At 43.8% G+C, this 15442-nt stretch overlaps 1 pseudogene; it reads right to left on the bottom strand.

Moving 5' to 3' along the window:
• The window catches only part of LOC111965507 (transcription factor COE3-like), a 114750-nt pseudogene that overhangs the window by 42393 nt on the left and 56915 nt on the right, over positions 1-15442 (bottom strand).

The raw sequence follows: 15442 nt of genomic DNA, 5'->3' as shown, positions 1-15442 counted from the left end.
CCAACATCGATGGCCCTGAACGAAACTTTTATCTGACTCTTTGCTAAACGGAAACCACACACCCTGAGGGCTGCATTTCATTGTGAGCTGGGGATTTGTAACAAGGGCTAATCTAGAAAAACAAAACTCCCTAAATTCTATCAGCATATCGATTGTGCTACCGAGGGCTGGAAAAACACTGGAACCATCTGCAATCACTAATTTCCGCGACGCTTAACAAGGCCCTCCCCTCCCCCTTTCGGAATAAGCTGAACACGACTCCATTTGTGATCCGGTGCCTACAAACAGAAACTCAAACAACAAGCTCCCGCGCTCAGGTCTGTGTCAACGCTGGTCCGACCAATTCTGAATCCACGCTCAAGACTGCTTCGATCACGCTGATGGAATAATGTTTACGCCATCGCGTCCACAACAATATTGACGAATTATGCTGATTCGGTGAGCCGAGTGTCAATTAGGGAAGTGCATTGACGATGTCGTACCCACAGCAACGATAAAAACATTCCCAAACCAGAGAAACCGTGTGGATTGACGGCAGCATTCGCGTTGAAACTGAAAAAGCCGCGAACCACTGCTTTAACCAGGGCAAGGTGACCGGAAGCATGACCGAATACAAACAGTGTAGCTATTTCTCTCCGCAAGGCAAATCAAACAGGCTAAGTTCTCAGTACAGAGACCAAAATCGAGGTCGAAAATGTCCAACAGCTCAGACACAAGAGCGTATGTCGCAGGGTCTACAGTCAATTCACGGATTACAAAAGAAAAACCAGGCCCGTCGAGGACCAGGATGTCTTGCTCCCCAGACAGGCTAAACAACTTTTTTGCCCGCTTGAGGACAACACAGTGCCACTGAACGGCCCCTACCAAAACCTGCGGCTCGCTTCCTTCACTGCAGCCGAGGTGAGTAAAACATTTAAACGTGTTAACCCCTCGCAAGGCTGCAGGCCCAGACGGCATTCCCAGCCGCGTCCTCAGAGCATGCGCAAGACCAGCTGGCTGGTGTGTTTTACGGACATATTCAATCAATCCTTATCCAGTCTGCTGTTCCCACATTGCTTCAAGAGGGCCACCATTGTTCCTGTTCCCAAGAAAGCTAAGGTAACTGAGCTAAACGACTATCGCCCCGTAGCACTCACTTCCGTCATCATGAAGTGCTTTGAGAGACTAGTCAAGGACCATATCACCTCCACCCTACCGGACACCCTAGACCCACTCCAATTTGCTTACCGACCCAATAGGTCCACAGACGACGCAATCGCAACCACACTGCACACTGCCCTACCCATCTGGACAAGAGGAATACCCATGTGAGAATGCTGTTCATGCGATTACAGCTCAGCATTTAACACCATAGTACCCTCCAAACTCGTCATCAAGCTCGAGACCCTGGGTCTCGACCCCGCCCTGTGCAACTGGGTCCTGGACTTCCTGACGGGCCGCCCCAGGTGGGAGGGTAGTAACAACATCTTCCACCCCTGATCCTCAACACTGGGCCCCACAAGGGTGCGTTCTGAGCCCTCTCCTGTACTCCCTGTTCACCCACGACTGCGTGGCCATGCACGCCTCCAACTCGATCATCAAGTTTGCGGATGACACTACAGTGGTAGGCTTGATCACCAACAACGACGAGACGGCCTACAGGGAGGAGGTGAGGGCCCTCGGAGTGTGGTGTCAGGAAAATAACCTCATACTCAACGTCAACAAAACAAAGGAGATGATTGTGGGACTTCAGGAAACAGCAGAGGGAGCACCCCCCTATCCACATCGACGGGTCAGTAGTGGAGAAGGTGGAAAGTTTTAAGTTCCTCGGTGTACACATCACGGACAAACTGAATTGGTCCACCCACACAGACAGCGTTTGTGAAGAGGCGCAGCAGCGCCTCTTCAACCTCAGGAGGCTGAAGAAATTCGGCTTGTCACCAAAAGCACTCACAAACTTCTACAGATGCACAATCGAGAGCATCCTGTCGGGCTGTATCACGCCTGGTACGGCAACTGCTCCGCCCACAACCGTAAGGCTCTCCAGAGGGTAGTGAGGTCTGCAGAACGCATCACCAGGGGCAAACTACCTGCCCTCCAGGACACCTACACCACCCGATGTCACAGGAAGGCCATAAAGATCATCAAGGACAACAACCACCCAAGCCACTGCCTGTTCACCCCGCTATCATCCAGAAGGCGAGGTCAGTACAGGTGCATCAAAGCAGGGACCGAGAGACTGAAAAACAGCTTCTATCTCAAGGCCATCAGACTGTTAAACAGCCACCACTAACATTTAGCGGCCGCTGCCAACATACTGACTCAACTCCAGCCACTTTTAAAAATGGGAATTGATGGAAATTATGTAAAAATGTACCACTAGCCACTTTAAGCAATGCCACTTAATACAATGTTTACATACCCTACACTTACCCATCTCATATGTATATACTGTACTCTATATCATCTACTGCATCTGCCATCTTTATGCAATACATGTACCACTAGCCACTTTAAACTATGCCACTTTATGTTTACATACCCTACAGTACTCATCTCATATGTAATACCGTACTCTATACCATCTACTGCATCTGCCATGCCGTTCTGTACCACCACTCATCCATATATCTTTATGTACATATTCTTTATCCCTTCACACTTGTGTGTGTGTGTAAGGTAGTAAGCGTGGAATTGTTAGGTTAGCATTACTGTTGGTTTATTACTGCATTGTCGGAACTAGAAGCACAAGCATTTCGCTACACTCGCATTAACACTCTGCTAACCATGTGTAGTGACTAATAAATTTGATTTGATTTGATTTGAATCAGCAGTTATAGCCTACTAGCTATAATTGCAGCTAGTAAGTGATGTATAATAAGTATCAGTACATAGTTACTAGATACTAGCTCACTAGCGTGCAGTAGTACTAGTGTACTACAGTGAGTAAAGTAGTAGTAGATAAAGCAGTACTAGTATGTAGTATGAGTAGTATAGTATGTAATGTATATAGTGTAATATATATATATAATAGATCTAGTAGTGTATGAGTACATAGCTACTGACTAGCTACACTACTACTAGCTAGAGTAGTAGTAAGTACTATAGTAGTAGCAGCAGCAGTAGCAAGTAGAATAGTACCTAGTAAGTAGCAGAAATTAGCACTAGCAAAGCAGTAGAGTAGTATAGTAGTAGTAGTATTAGTAGTAGTAATAGTAATAGCAATAGCATCAGTAGTAGTACTACTAGTAGTAGTACAGTAGTACCAGTAGCAGCAGCAGCAGCAGTAGTAGTAGTAGTAGTAATATCAGTAGTAGTAGAAGTAGTAGTAGTAGCAGTAGTAGTATAGCAGTAGCAGTAGTACAGTAATAGTAGTACAGCAGTAGCAGTAGTAGTAGTAGAGGTAGTAATAATAGCAGTAGTAGCAGTAGTAGTAGTAGCAGTAACAGCAGTAGCAGCAGCAGTAGTAGTAGTAGTAGTAGTAGTAGTAGTAGTCGTAGTAGTAGTAGCAGTAGTAGTAGTAGTAGTAGTAGTAGTAGTAGTAGTAGTAATATATTAGTAGTAGTAGTAGTAGTAGTATAGTAGTAGTAGTAGAAGAAGAAGAAGAAGAAGTAGTAGTAGTAGTAGCAGTAGCAGTAGTATTAGTAGTAGTAGTAGCAGTAGTAGTAGTAGTTGTAACATCAGGTTTAGTAGTAGTAGTAGTGGTAGTAGTAGTAGTAGCAGTAATAGTAGTAGTAGTAGCAGTAGTAGTTGTAACATCAGGTTTAGTAGTAGTAGTAGTAGTAGTATCAATACTAGTACTGGTGGTCAAGTAACAGCAGTGGTAGTAACAGTAGCAGTATGATTATTTCAGTATTTAATGGGGCTGTGTTAAGGCAGGGTGGTGGTGGTGCTGGATACATGCTGCCAGCCTCAATGCTTGTAATGCATAGATCAATGTAGCCTATGGGGAAGGGGAATCGATGGGTGCTGAGTTATTGCAGTACTTGGCCACTGATTTTTAGAGAGCTGTGTTTTCCCAGGAAAGTCAATACCTCCAGGCTCCTCTCATTAATTTCACCCTCCCATCCTCGAGCTTCACCTGGGGATATACAACCCCTGAGAGAGACTGAAAGTCTGGGTGAGGGAGGGAGGGAGGAGAGAGGGGGCAGAGAGGGAGAGGGAGGTTAGAGAAAGAAAGGGAAAAGAGGGAGGAGATAGAGGTAGATGGGGAGAAGGCTGAGAGGGAATAGAAGGGGGAGATAGAGGGGAAGATGGAGATGTGCAGTTGGTAATGAGAGGAAGACACATGAATAAAAGGGAGAAAGATATGTGTTTGAGAGGCCATCACAGTTGTATGTGGATATAATGTGTGAGATATGGATTTCAAGTACTGCACAAGAGAAAGTCCAAGAGGGGCTCATATTAATGATTCTGACTGGAAAACAAACAATCCAAGAAGCAACTGGTTCATCTGTCTGTTTAGTTATGGGAGAAACCGGTGCCTATAATATCTGTCTAGACACCAGACCCAACACATCTCTTTAGTATCAATATCAAGAACACTAAAATCTCTCTTTCTCTTTCTCTTTCTCTTTCTCTTTCTCTTTCTCGTTCTCTTTCTCTTTCTCTTTCTCTTTCTCTTTCTCTTTCTCTTTCTCTTTCTCTTTCTCTTTCTCTTTCTCTTTCTCCCTCTCCCTCTCCTTCTCTCTCCCTCCCTCTCTCTCTCTCCCTCTCCCTCTCCCTCACTTCCTCTCCTTCTCCCCCCCTTCTCTCTCTGTCTCATAAGTTCATGTAGACCCAGCCACATTAGGGCAGTGACAGAGTCAACAAAGTCTTGTTTGTCTCTGCATTGTAGATAAGCTGCAGTCTTCCTATGCTTCACTGAGTTTGAACATAGAGCGAAATAAAACATTTAGACCCACATGCAATTCTTTCAAAACTCATAGAAAGCTTGGTCTTTTAGCATGATATCAAACAAAATAAATGTGTTGATGAAACCTTTGATATGTCATAACGATATAAGTACGTCCCTCTCTACAACACAACTGATTTGCCTGTTTGATAAAAGAGGGCTATGTTTTTGGGAAGGGACACACTGAAAGAAGAGCTCACTTGGGCATCTGGAAATTCCCCAGAGGAAATGACATCATTGAGACTGGATGCATTCTCTTTCCTGTTCAATTATACACAAGCTATTTAGTATTTAAAAGCTTGCCTCATTTTGCATTCATGAATATAACACACTCCTGGCACAATAAATATGCATTAGAAATGCACACGGACCCATTCCCAATCTTGAAATATGTGTGTAAATCAGATTAACTGTTGATGTGTGCACAGTATGGGTCTCAATCTGGAAGTAAGAACCAGAGACTTATGAGACTTGTACAATATTATGATGCCGCCACCTGTCTGTGTTCAGCCTGGTCTCATAGACTAGATGTAATATAGTAAAGGTAAATCCATGCACTCAAATTAGTATTATATGTTATGTTTGGTGTGGTTACATAAAACAGAATATTACTTAAGTTGCCGGAGTGGTCGTATAATGCGAACGACTAGCAACCCAAAGGTTGTGAGTTTGAATCTCATCACGGACAACTCTAGCATTTTAACTAGTTAGCAACTTTTCAACTACTTACTACRTCGAAAGTTAGCTAACCCTTCCCCTAACCCTAACCTTAAACCTTTTAGATAAACCTTCCCCTAAACTTAACATTCACCCTTTAACCTAACTCCTAAAGGCAACGCTAACCCTAACACCCAGCCTAGCTAACATTAGCAACATAGCCACATAGCTAGAATTCATAACGRATCATATGTTAAGTAATTCATAACATATTGTACATTTAGTAAATGAATACATACCATATGAAACGTAACATATCATACTAAATGGAGGTCTAAGATTTACGTACAGAATAATAAGAAATGTTCCAGCGTTTGGAACAGAGGTACCATTAGGGAAATACAGCTTTGTTGTTTTGCAATCAATCAATGTTCTCATTTTTATTGACTTAAAATATGAATGCTGACAACATTTGAGTACTTCCGTAATGATATAGCACTGTTTTGAAGAACACAAAGATATTCAACTCCTTCCAGGGATTCACAACACGTTTTGCTCCAGAGAACACCTCCCGCGGCCTAATGGACGTACAGAATGAGATAACAAGGGGGCTCTATTCACCACACAGTTCCATAAAAGCAATGCACTGAACAGTTGTCAGTCATATCGCCAAATGGAATCAGATATTAGCATTGCAAAAGGAATCGTAAGCTGGGTTGGACGGCCCATTGTGAAGTTGTCTATTTGCTCCGCTAACACTTGCATCCGAACTAAGCGGTGCTTTGAACAAAGAGGGGAGCGGGCTGCAGCGAATACCTATGTTTAACAGAAAGCCTTAACGCAGTCCCATCTTTCATCCGCAACGGAGTGACATTTACTTATCTCACTAAACAGCCATCCATCTGACCTTTCTGCTACTTTGAATGGCATCTGGATATTCCAAAGTAATAATCGGGAATAGTAAAGCGCTGATTTAAGGGAGCGATACTCCATTCTGGCGGCAGTCACGCACCAGCATAAAAGTCTGGACATCAGACAAAGGCTTGAAGGATAACCTGGGGAAAAACTCCAGCAAAAAGAAGGGTAGGACTCAATGCCCTTGAACAAGGGAAAATGTTTACCACCTTGAAAGGACAGAGGAGAGGTGGGAATGTAGCCACCACTATATGTATGGTAATATATAGCATAGAGAACAATAAACCCTATAGGAAGATATAACAGACCCATTTTGTATACTCAATATAATGGTTGAACTATGTAATAACGTTTATAAGCAGTTAATAAACAAACCTTCAGATAAAGCGATACCCAGAACATTAAAGGGCAAGAGAGGAGGAAGCAGAGAGATATAGAGAGAGGGTAAAACAAAGAAAACAATGGGAGGAGGAAGAGGAAAAAGAAAGGAACAGTGATCTTACCGGTGTAGACAAACCGCCCAGGCGCCCCTTTGCAGAACTGCTTGGATTTGTAGGAGAGTGTGACCTCCACGACCCCTGGGATGTGGCGAGGGGGCGTCTGGACCCGGATGGCGTGGGGGGTGATTAGCTGGAACACATCAACATGCACACACTTATTTAACGCTAAGAGCAGTGCACTGTGGGAGGTACGGTCTATTTACGTTACTTGTTATTTCTTTACAATAACGTCTTAGTAGGTATATTTACAGCATCATCCAACTCTGTCGAGCAAATTCACATTTTATATTTATAGAAGTCATTTAGCAGACAATAATATCTGGAGCAACTTCCAGTTCAGGCAGTACATATGGACAAAAGATGGAACATGGTAAACCCAACCGAATACACACTGATTAAGGCAGTGAGTTTGACAATTAGTTCCATGTGTGTACCGTATGTGTTAGAGATAGAGACTCTGTGGAGGGAAGGTGTCTGCCTGCCTCTAACAGAGTGACCTAGGTCTAAGCACGTAGACAGACCCTGTCGTCTCTGAAGCAGGTGTTCCACCCTGAACATATTTCAATATTTTATGGCCTGCCTTATGCACCGGGCCATACTCTTAGTTTCTTCACCTAGACTCCACGGATAAAATCCAGAAATCTACATATTTTCAGGTATTCCTTTTTCATGGTCGTGTGTGTGTGTGTGTGTGTGTGTGTGTGTGGTGGTGGTGGTGTGGTGCACTGTGGCAGTGCGTGCGTGCCGTGCTTGGCGCGGTGCCGGCTGCGGTCTGCGTGGGCGAAGGCTTCAGGTAAGGGTCCGGACAAGGTGGATACGGGTCGGTTGCGGTTTCACTGGCGGCGGGCGTGCGTGGGCGTGCGCGGGGTGGTTGGCGTGGCAGTGGTGCAGTAGGCCGTGCGTGCGTGCGGTAACGCCGTGAGTGTGTTGTGTGTTGGTGTGATGTGTGTTGTGTGTGTGTGGTGTGTGTGTGTGTGTGTGTGTGTGTGTGTGTGTGTGTGTGTGTGTGTTGTGTGTGTGTGTGTGTGTGTGTGTGTGTGTGTTGTGTGTGTGTGTGTGTGGTTGGGTTTGTGTTGTTGAGTGAGTGAGTGCGTGTGTATCTGGACCCACCTCACTCCAGACCAGCATAGTGCCGAAGACCACCTGCAGTCCATCAAAGAAGTTGTCTCCGATGATGATGACAGTGGCTCCCCCGGTCGTCCACCCCTCACTCGGGCTGATGGCTTTGATGCAGGGCGTAGCTGCTTCGGAAACACAGACAGCGGGACGGGTATGACTTCTACTTAAAGGGACTTAATCCTCCAACTTGTTTTAAGTACAATCTGGGTTGTCATTTCAATATCACTTAAACTTCTTGRTTTACCAGCCTTCGTTTATGAGTACAGTACATAACTATATAAGAGGAATGTTGTCACTGTCAAATTGCAACATGACATATTGCAAGGGTAGCATTAACAAATTACCGACAATTGTTTTAAGTGAATTCTCCAAACAGATTTCTAATTGCATACGGTCCTGCCGTCTATGATGTCAATTAGTTCACTCATCAAAAATGCACAGTTATGATTTCTTTCAATTTCAGAGGATCAATAAGCTCAATAGAAACATTACAGTGTCTCCTGCCTGACCAGACTGTGTGTAGGCAGAACAAGATGGAGACAGACAGGCTGACTGACTGGTCCTGTCTCCAGGATATCTGGCCAAACAGCCACTGCACTTGTAAGAGGGGAAAGAGGCCTGTGATCAAATCATTTCTGTGGCTTGCYGTGGAGGTGGGATACCTTTGCCACAGTCTGCTCCCAGATCTTACGCCTGGATTCAAGTCAGGGACAAATGCCAATTCAATTCAATTGATAGGAGTGTAATCCTATATAGGCARACTGGTCCTTGGTGTAAAGGTAGTCATGCTAACTGTGCCCTGGAGTGGTGGAACTATTTAGCCTTTGCAAATGTAAAGATGATCCCAAAATTGGGTTTTCTTTGTAAGTCTCATGAGGTTTTTCTCTGCCCAGGCAGAGGGGCATAGGAAACAGACCATTAAAGGGTTAATTAAGCAATAAGGCCCGAGGGGGTGTGGTATATAGCCAATATACCATGACTAAGGACTGTTCTTACGCATGACGCAACGAGGAGTACGTGGAGTGCCTAGACACAGCCCTTAGCCGTGGTATATTGGCAAAATACAACAAACCAAGAGATGCCTTATTGCTATTATAAACTGGTTACCAACGTAATTAGAGCAWTAAAAATACATGTTTTGTCATACCCATGGTATACGGTCTGATATACCACGGCTGRCAGCCAATCAGCTATTAGGGCRCAAACCACCCAGTTTATAAATGGCAATTGAAACCAGTAGATTAAAGGAAACACAGTGGGCTTCCTCCAATGGGATACTGTATAACAGAGTCTCTCTCACGTCATTTAACAGTTGTTGAGGGTGTTGATGGAGTAGAGGCTTTTCCCTGGTAGTCACCTGTCATCGTTATTCATTTCCCTCTGTCACAGCAGTAAACACACAGTCAAACGGGGGACTCTCACAAATTAATAAAACACAATGGCGTGAAACAGACTGTGGAAACGTTGTACATTTATCTAGGAGGGGGGACAGGGACGGTGGAACAAAGACAGGAGCAGATGTCGGCTTTATCGCCTCTGAAAACATCCCAATCTGGCTGAGATGAAAGACGGTGAGATTCCCTAAGTGGGGCCTTGACTTCAGTGATAGCCTCGTGTACTGTACTGCTCTCCTGGCAGCGCTCTGGTGCTGTCAGTGGTGACCAACCATGGGACTCTCTCACTGTGTTTCTATGAATGCCTAAGTACTGTTTATCCAGTGTATCYCAATGCTCTAGTCGTTTTTCAACTCAGAAACTTTGAGAAGTAAGTTTAAACTGTTTCACTGTGCCTAGCTAGCTGCTAGGCCTTGTGGTCGCTAGGCTGGTAGGTTACAAGGGGACAATGTTTTAATACTGCTAGCCCCTGAACAAGGCAGTTAACCCACTGTTCCTAGGCCGTCATTGTGAATAAGAATTTGTTCTTAACTGACTTGCCTAGTTAAATAAAGGTTAAATATATATTTTTTTTTTTTAAGAACAAGAGTACTATTCTTTCTTACTATAAGGCACCATGTTACATCATAACCACAAACGACACGGTGAGGTAGATTTTACAATGTGATGAAGGGGTGTTTTTTTAGGGCTTTAGTAATAAGGTCCCCCACTTCAATGAGGATGTCATCATCCTTTTCCAGACTTAAGGATGTGGTTTCATTTAGTCCAATAAAGAGGATGATGTAATTAAAAGTTGTTCATTGGGGCAAAATAAAATGGGGCACCATTATTTTCACCACASCTAAAGTTTTTATACATTGGTACACAGGTGGCCAAAGACACCAAGACATATTGAGGTTTTAGAGAAAGTATCAAGTTGTCTGTAAGTGTGAGGTAGTTGTACCTTCAGAGGGGTCCAGGCGTCGAGCCCTCCGGCCATGTTTGGAGTTGTTGTGGACAAACATGTTGTCAGAGACAGCAAGGACATGGCCATCCACATTCACCGTAGTGGAGACCACCACCTGTGGGATAAACAGAGAACCTTTACGATATACTGTTGTTTTTAATTCATGTACCTGGATTGTGAGCATAATGAGATAACTTATGTTGTGTGGAACCATAGTGGGAGYTTCAACCATAAATAGGGTCTTACCTGAAACCGTCTCATGTCTCGTGGGTTCCCTGCATTTTTCAAACAATTCTGATTGCATTTGAGGAAGAACTTCAGGAAGAATCTGTAAACACAAGAGAAAYGTACATATATATTACACTGGAACTCTAATCAAAAGGTTTCATTCAAGCACTGAAAACAGTTGATCACATCTAAATGATGACACAATTATCAATAAGATGCTGTGGGAAAAAYTAGCTAATACAATTAAATGCAACCATGTTTTGTTATGTTGTGGTTGGTCCAAATCAAACGAAGGACATCTCACTCAGTAAATGCTTGAATAAAATCCTGTAAAACATTGTTTTAAGCAACCTTTTTCTTCATTTAGTCATATAAAGACAAAAAGACTCATGGTGTCTCATTAGAGTTGGCTTTTGATTTGTCCTTCTTTATGTCCAATCCTTTCTCCCATGTGTTGATTGACTGTTGTTATGGTAACAGAGGGGTATTGATTGGGAATGGATATCAATGAGGATGAGCCGTAATAACCCAGTAGTTGGAGTTAAGACACCCAGCCATACATTAAGAATGGATTGCCATCTTAATGCATTTCCCACTGCCATGTAACCTCCGCATATCCATCTCCTGGACCATAAGCCCCTTATTTTGATGGAGCGCTTTKTTTTTAATTGCCACATTATTACAATAATAATCCAGGAAGTTAACAACCGGCAAGGTCGCAGACAGCCATGTCACATTAACCAAGGGATAACCTCGTCCGATGCAGCCGCATATTTTTTTCCGTTGCAAAGGATMCTGGGAGTCTCCTGTAGTGGAGAGCAGCCCTGTCAGAGAGAAATAAATGGTTSCTATCTGAAGAGAGCATCGATTTCTCCCTAATAAGACAGTAACAATATCTTTAAAACACACACAGTGGTAAGCGAAGCAATTTCCTCATTGCGCAATCAAAATATCTAAACCACCTTGAGTGGCGGTACAGTGTTAAGCAAAGAAAAAGAAAGGGGGTTGTGAGTTCAAAAGAGCCCTGTTACATAAAGAAATATGGCCATTTGGTAATTTTGTAAAAAAAAAAAAATGGCTACTCTATTTAGCCGGTATTGACTGAAACTTTATCTTGGATGCACCGTAGGCTACTGATGTCCTTTATGACAATGGAATAAAACAACATGGAGAACCCATCCCCAAGCCCAAATCATATGATATTAGAGTCCTTGGGAGGAGCGATATAGATCAATAGGGATTGAATTCAAACGCWGCTGGAGACAAGGGCCTGGTTAGCCAACCAGCCGCGCTGATATTACAACTACAATGTGTTTTCAATGGAATTAGACCAGAGCAGAGCTCAACCAAGCAGGCACACCAACTCGCAGAAAAAGCGAGAATCTGGAARATACCCTCRTAGAAGCCCTGGGTAGAGCCAGTTCAGAGTTAAGATTCGCCACAGCTTTCSAAACGACAAGAAAACTGAAGGGAAAAAAACAGAGAACACAAAAATAGGAATAGAGTGATGATGGTGAGGTCCGTGGAGGGGGGAGCATGTGATGTTGTCTCGGCAGCCCCGGATCCTCCATCTGCCACTGGGCAGGAGTTGACAAGGAATGTAAGATTCCAGGTCTCTTCATGGAAAGGCGGCACCCGATCAAAGCCTGGTTCCCTTTGGATTGGTTCTGCGATAGCAGCTCGGAAGCAGTGGGGGGAGTAGCTGCTTGTAGAAGCAGTGGGAGAAGTAGCTGCTTGTAGAAGCAGAGGGGGAAGTAGTGCTTGTAGAAGCAGAGGGGAGAAGTAGCTGCTTGTAGAAGCAGAGGGAGAAGTAGCTGCTTGTAGAAGCAGAGGGAGAAGTAGCTGCTTGTAGAACAGGGAGAAGTAGCTGCTTGTAGAAGCAGAGGGAGAGAAGTAGCTGCTTGTAGAAGCAGAGGGAGAAGTAGCTGCTTGTAGAAGCAGAGGGAGAAGTAGCTGCTTGTAGAGGCAGGGGGAGAAGTAGCTGCTTGTAGAAGCAGAGGGAGAAGTAGCTGCTTGTAGAAGCAGAGGAGAAGTAGCTGCTTGTAGAAGCAGAGGGAGAAGTAGCTGCTTGTAGAAGCAGGGGAGAAGTAGCTGTTTGTAGAAGCAGAGGGAGAAGTAGCTGCTTGTAGAAGCAGAGGGAGAAGTAGCTGCTTGTAGAAGCAGAGGGGGAAGTAGCTGCTTGTAGAAGCAGAGGGGGAAGTAGCTGCTTGTAGAAGCAGAGGGGGAAGTAGCTGCTTGTAGAAGCAGAGGGAGAAGTAGCTGCTTGTAGAAGATGACAAGACGGAAGATGACAAGGACGGAAGTTGAATGCTGATCTCAACTTTGAGAAATGGGAATGAGAGAAAGTGGTCTGTTTTTAGGTCGAGCTCTTGCTGTAAACTGTGTTACTTCACAGCTGCACAATGATTCTGTCACTAAAGGGTTACCCAAACCTATGAGAAAACTATTTTACTTCACTTAGATTGTAAATAAGAAGTACAATTCTGTATGATTGGACAAATTTCAATCCCTTGTTTATAAACCACCAGGGTTTTCATTATATCAGAAATATAATGACTATACACCCGTTCTATTGGCCTATATTAAGAGTATGAGTATTGAAAAGCCTTTCGAAACCAGTGCATACTTGAGACTTGCAGAGATTCTTTTGTTTTAGCTTTCAAACTGGGAGAGAATTTTAAGTGACAGTTTATACGAGACATATGATGCTGAGACATCCTTATCACATCAGAAGAGACTAGAGTTAGTGGGAGAAAATGACTCTCAGGCTTTTGGAAGCTGCACCGCTCAGCACTGGAGCCCATCAACATTTTGACCAGGTTTCACCATATATTTCACTTCAAATATTCAATACTCTCTTCTACTGTTATCTCTCCAGCTTCAGTCTCTAGGGTATCTGTGACAATCCAATGAACTTACACACCTGATTGGATGTTATTTCAAACCTCCTTTCTCAGATAAATATACACATATAATAATCACGTAGGCTAAATTTAGAGAAGGACAGAAGGGAGGAAAGCCAGGGAGTAACTTTTCCTTCTCTGTTCAACCCCTCCCCCCCTCAGTATCGAAAACATATTAAACCACCATAAATAATGAATGTCCATCTACAGCCAGGGCTTCGTTATTAGTTCCAGGCTGTTTTCCCCGTCTCTCCTCTGCTCTTAAAAAGTAGGTAAAGGCGTTGTAAGCCGTCACCTCATTACGCTGCCCTGCAATCAATTACAGAGGTGTGTGTGGGCCTGCCAGCCTCTAATGTGGAGCTGTGGCGAGTGGCAGGAAGTCCTGCTGCTGTAGTCGTGCTAGGCTAACCTAGTCTTTCCTTTCCTCTATATTTTCTCACTTTAGGCTGAGTTCCCATTCTTCTCAAGGCATCCCTTCCTTGTCTCCTTTTGTCCTTGTCTCCTTTCCTCAGTGACCGCTGATAGATGAAAGGACTGGATGGGTTTACTACTCCATCTCAGTTTTATCTTTCAAGACCATCTGCCCATAAGACCTTCTGCCCATAAGACCTTCTGCCCATAAGACATTCTGCCCGTAAGACCTTCTGCCCATAAGACATTCTGTCCGTAAGACCTCCTGCCCATAAGATCTTCTGTGCATAAGATATTCTGCTCATAAGACTTTCTGCCCGTAAGACCTCCTGCCCATACGATCTTCTGTGCGTAAGATATTCTGCTCATAAGACTTTCTGCCCGTAAGACCTTCTGCCCATAAGACATTCTGTCTGTAAGACCTCCTGCCCATAAGATCTTCTGTGCATAAGATATTCTGCTCATAAGACTGTCTGCCCATAAGACCTTCTGCATATAAGACTTTTTGCCCATAAGACCTTGTTGACGTAAGGGAGAGGAGATGTGACTATTGGAACGTAGAATGTAGTAAGTCCAAATACAACAGCCTTATGAATAACCTTGGCAACAGAAGCTGAACAAAGTGGCAGTAGGCCAGGACGGGGGAAATTAATTAAACACCGAACGTAAAGGCCAAGCATCCTAAGAGCCCCTATAGGAAATCACTATGCYGGCCCTCTGACTTAAAATATTACAAAATGAGAGCTTTGAAAGCATTGAAACACTGGATGTGGTGTATTGTGTCAAAGGAATAAAGCTTGAGATATTGCATATTATGTACACTAAAGCTGAATGAGCCTGAGCAGGGAATAAGTGTGTGACTTCAGCATCGTTTTCATTACAGGGACGTGGGCTGAGGTCCACTCTAAATGATGTCACTCTGGGGCCACACCCATAYCACTATACTGAAGCAATTATGTKTGGCTCAAATAACAAGGCCCTCCTGACTCCATACAATGCACACACACATACACACAGACACACACAAACACACGACACACACACACCTTCCCCATCTTTCACTTATTGCGTTAGGCAAGAAGAAGAAAAAAATCAATATTTCAGCAGGGGTATTTTTAAAAGCTGCCGCGTTACCAATTCTGACCCACAATTTGCTTTGAGTGTTTGCTGCTTTTTATGAAAAGTCAGAGCCATGCGGTGGCGTTTACTCTAAGATGAGCAACACCAGGAGGCAATGAGATAGCGCCTCAGATTCTTTGAGGTCGACTTCTCCAATTTTTAAACTAAGGTTGGAGCCAGTTGAGAGATGACACGCTACTGAATTGCTTTACAGTATAACTGAGGGAACCAATCCAAACACTTGGATTGGACCCAGCGATTCACAGTCTGCCCAGTGCATTAAGACACTGAAACACAATTAGCTATGTCACTAATTGTTTCACAATCAGTTGTCATTTGATTTGATCTAGTGTACATTAATTATTGTTGTGCTGCTA

This window comes from Salvelinus sp. IW2-2015, linkage group LG6.2 (genome assembly GCF_002910315.2).
Source record: "Salvelinus sp. IW2-2015 linkage group LG6.2, ASM291031v2, whole genome shotgun sequence".
NCBI lineage: Eukaryota > Metazoa > Chordata > Actinopteri > Salmoniformes > Salmonidae > Salvelinus > Salvelinus sp. IW2-2015.
The sequence above is the reverse complement of the archived record's forward strand: the minus strand, read 5'-3'. Positions and strand labels throughout refer to the sequence as shown.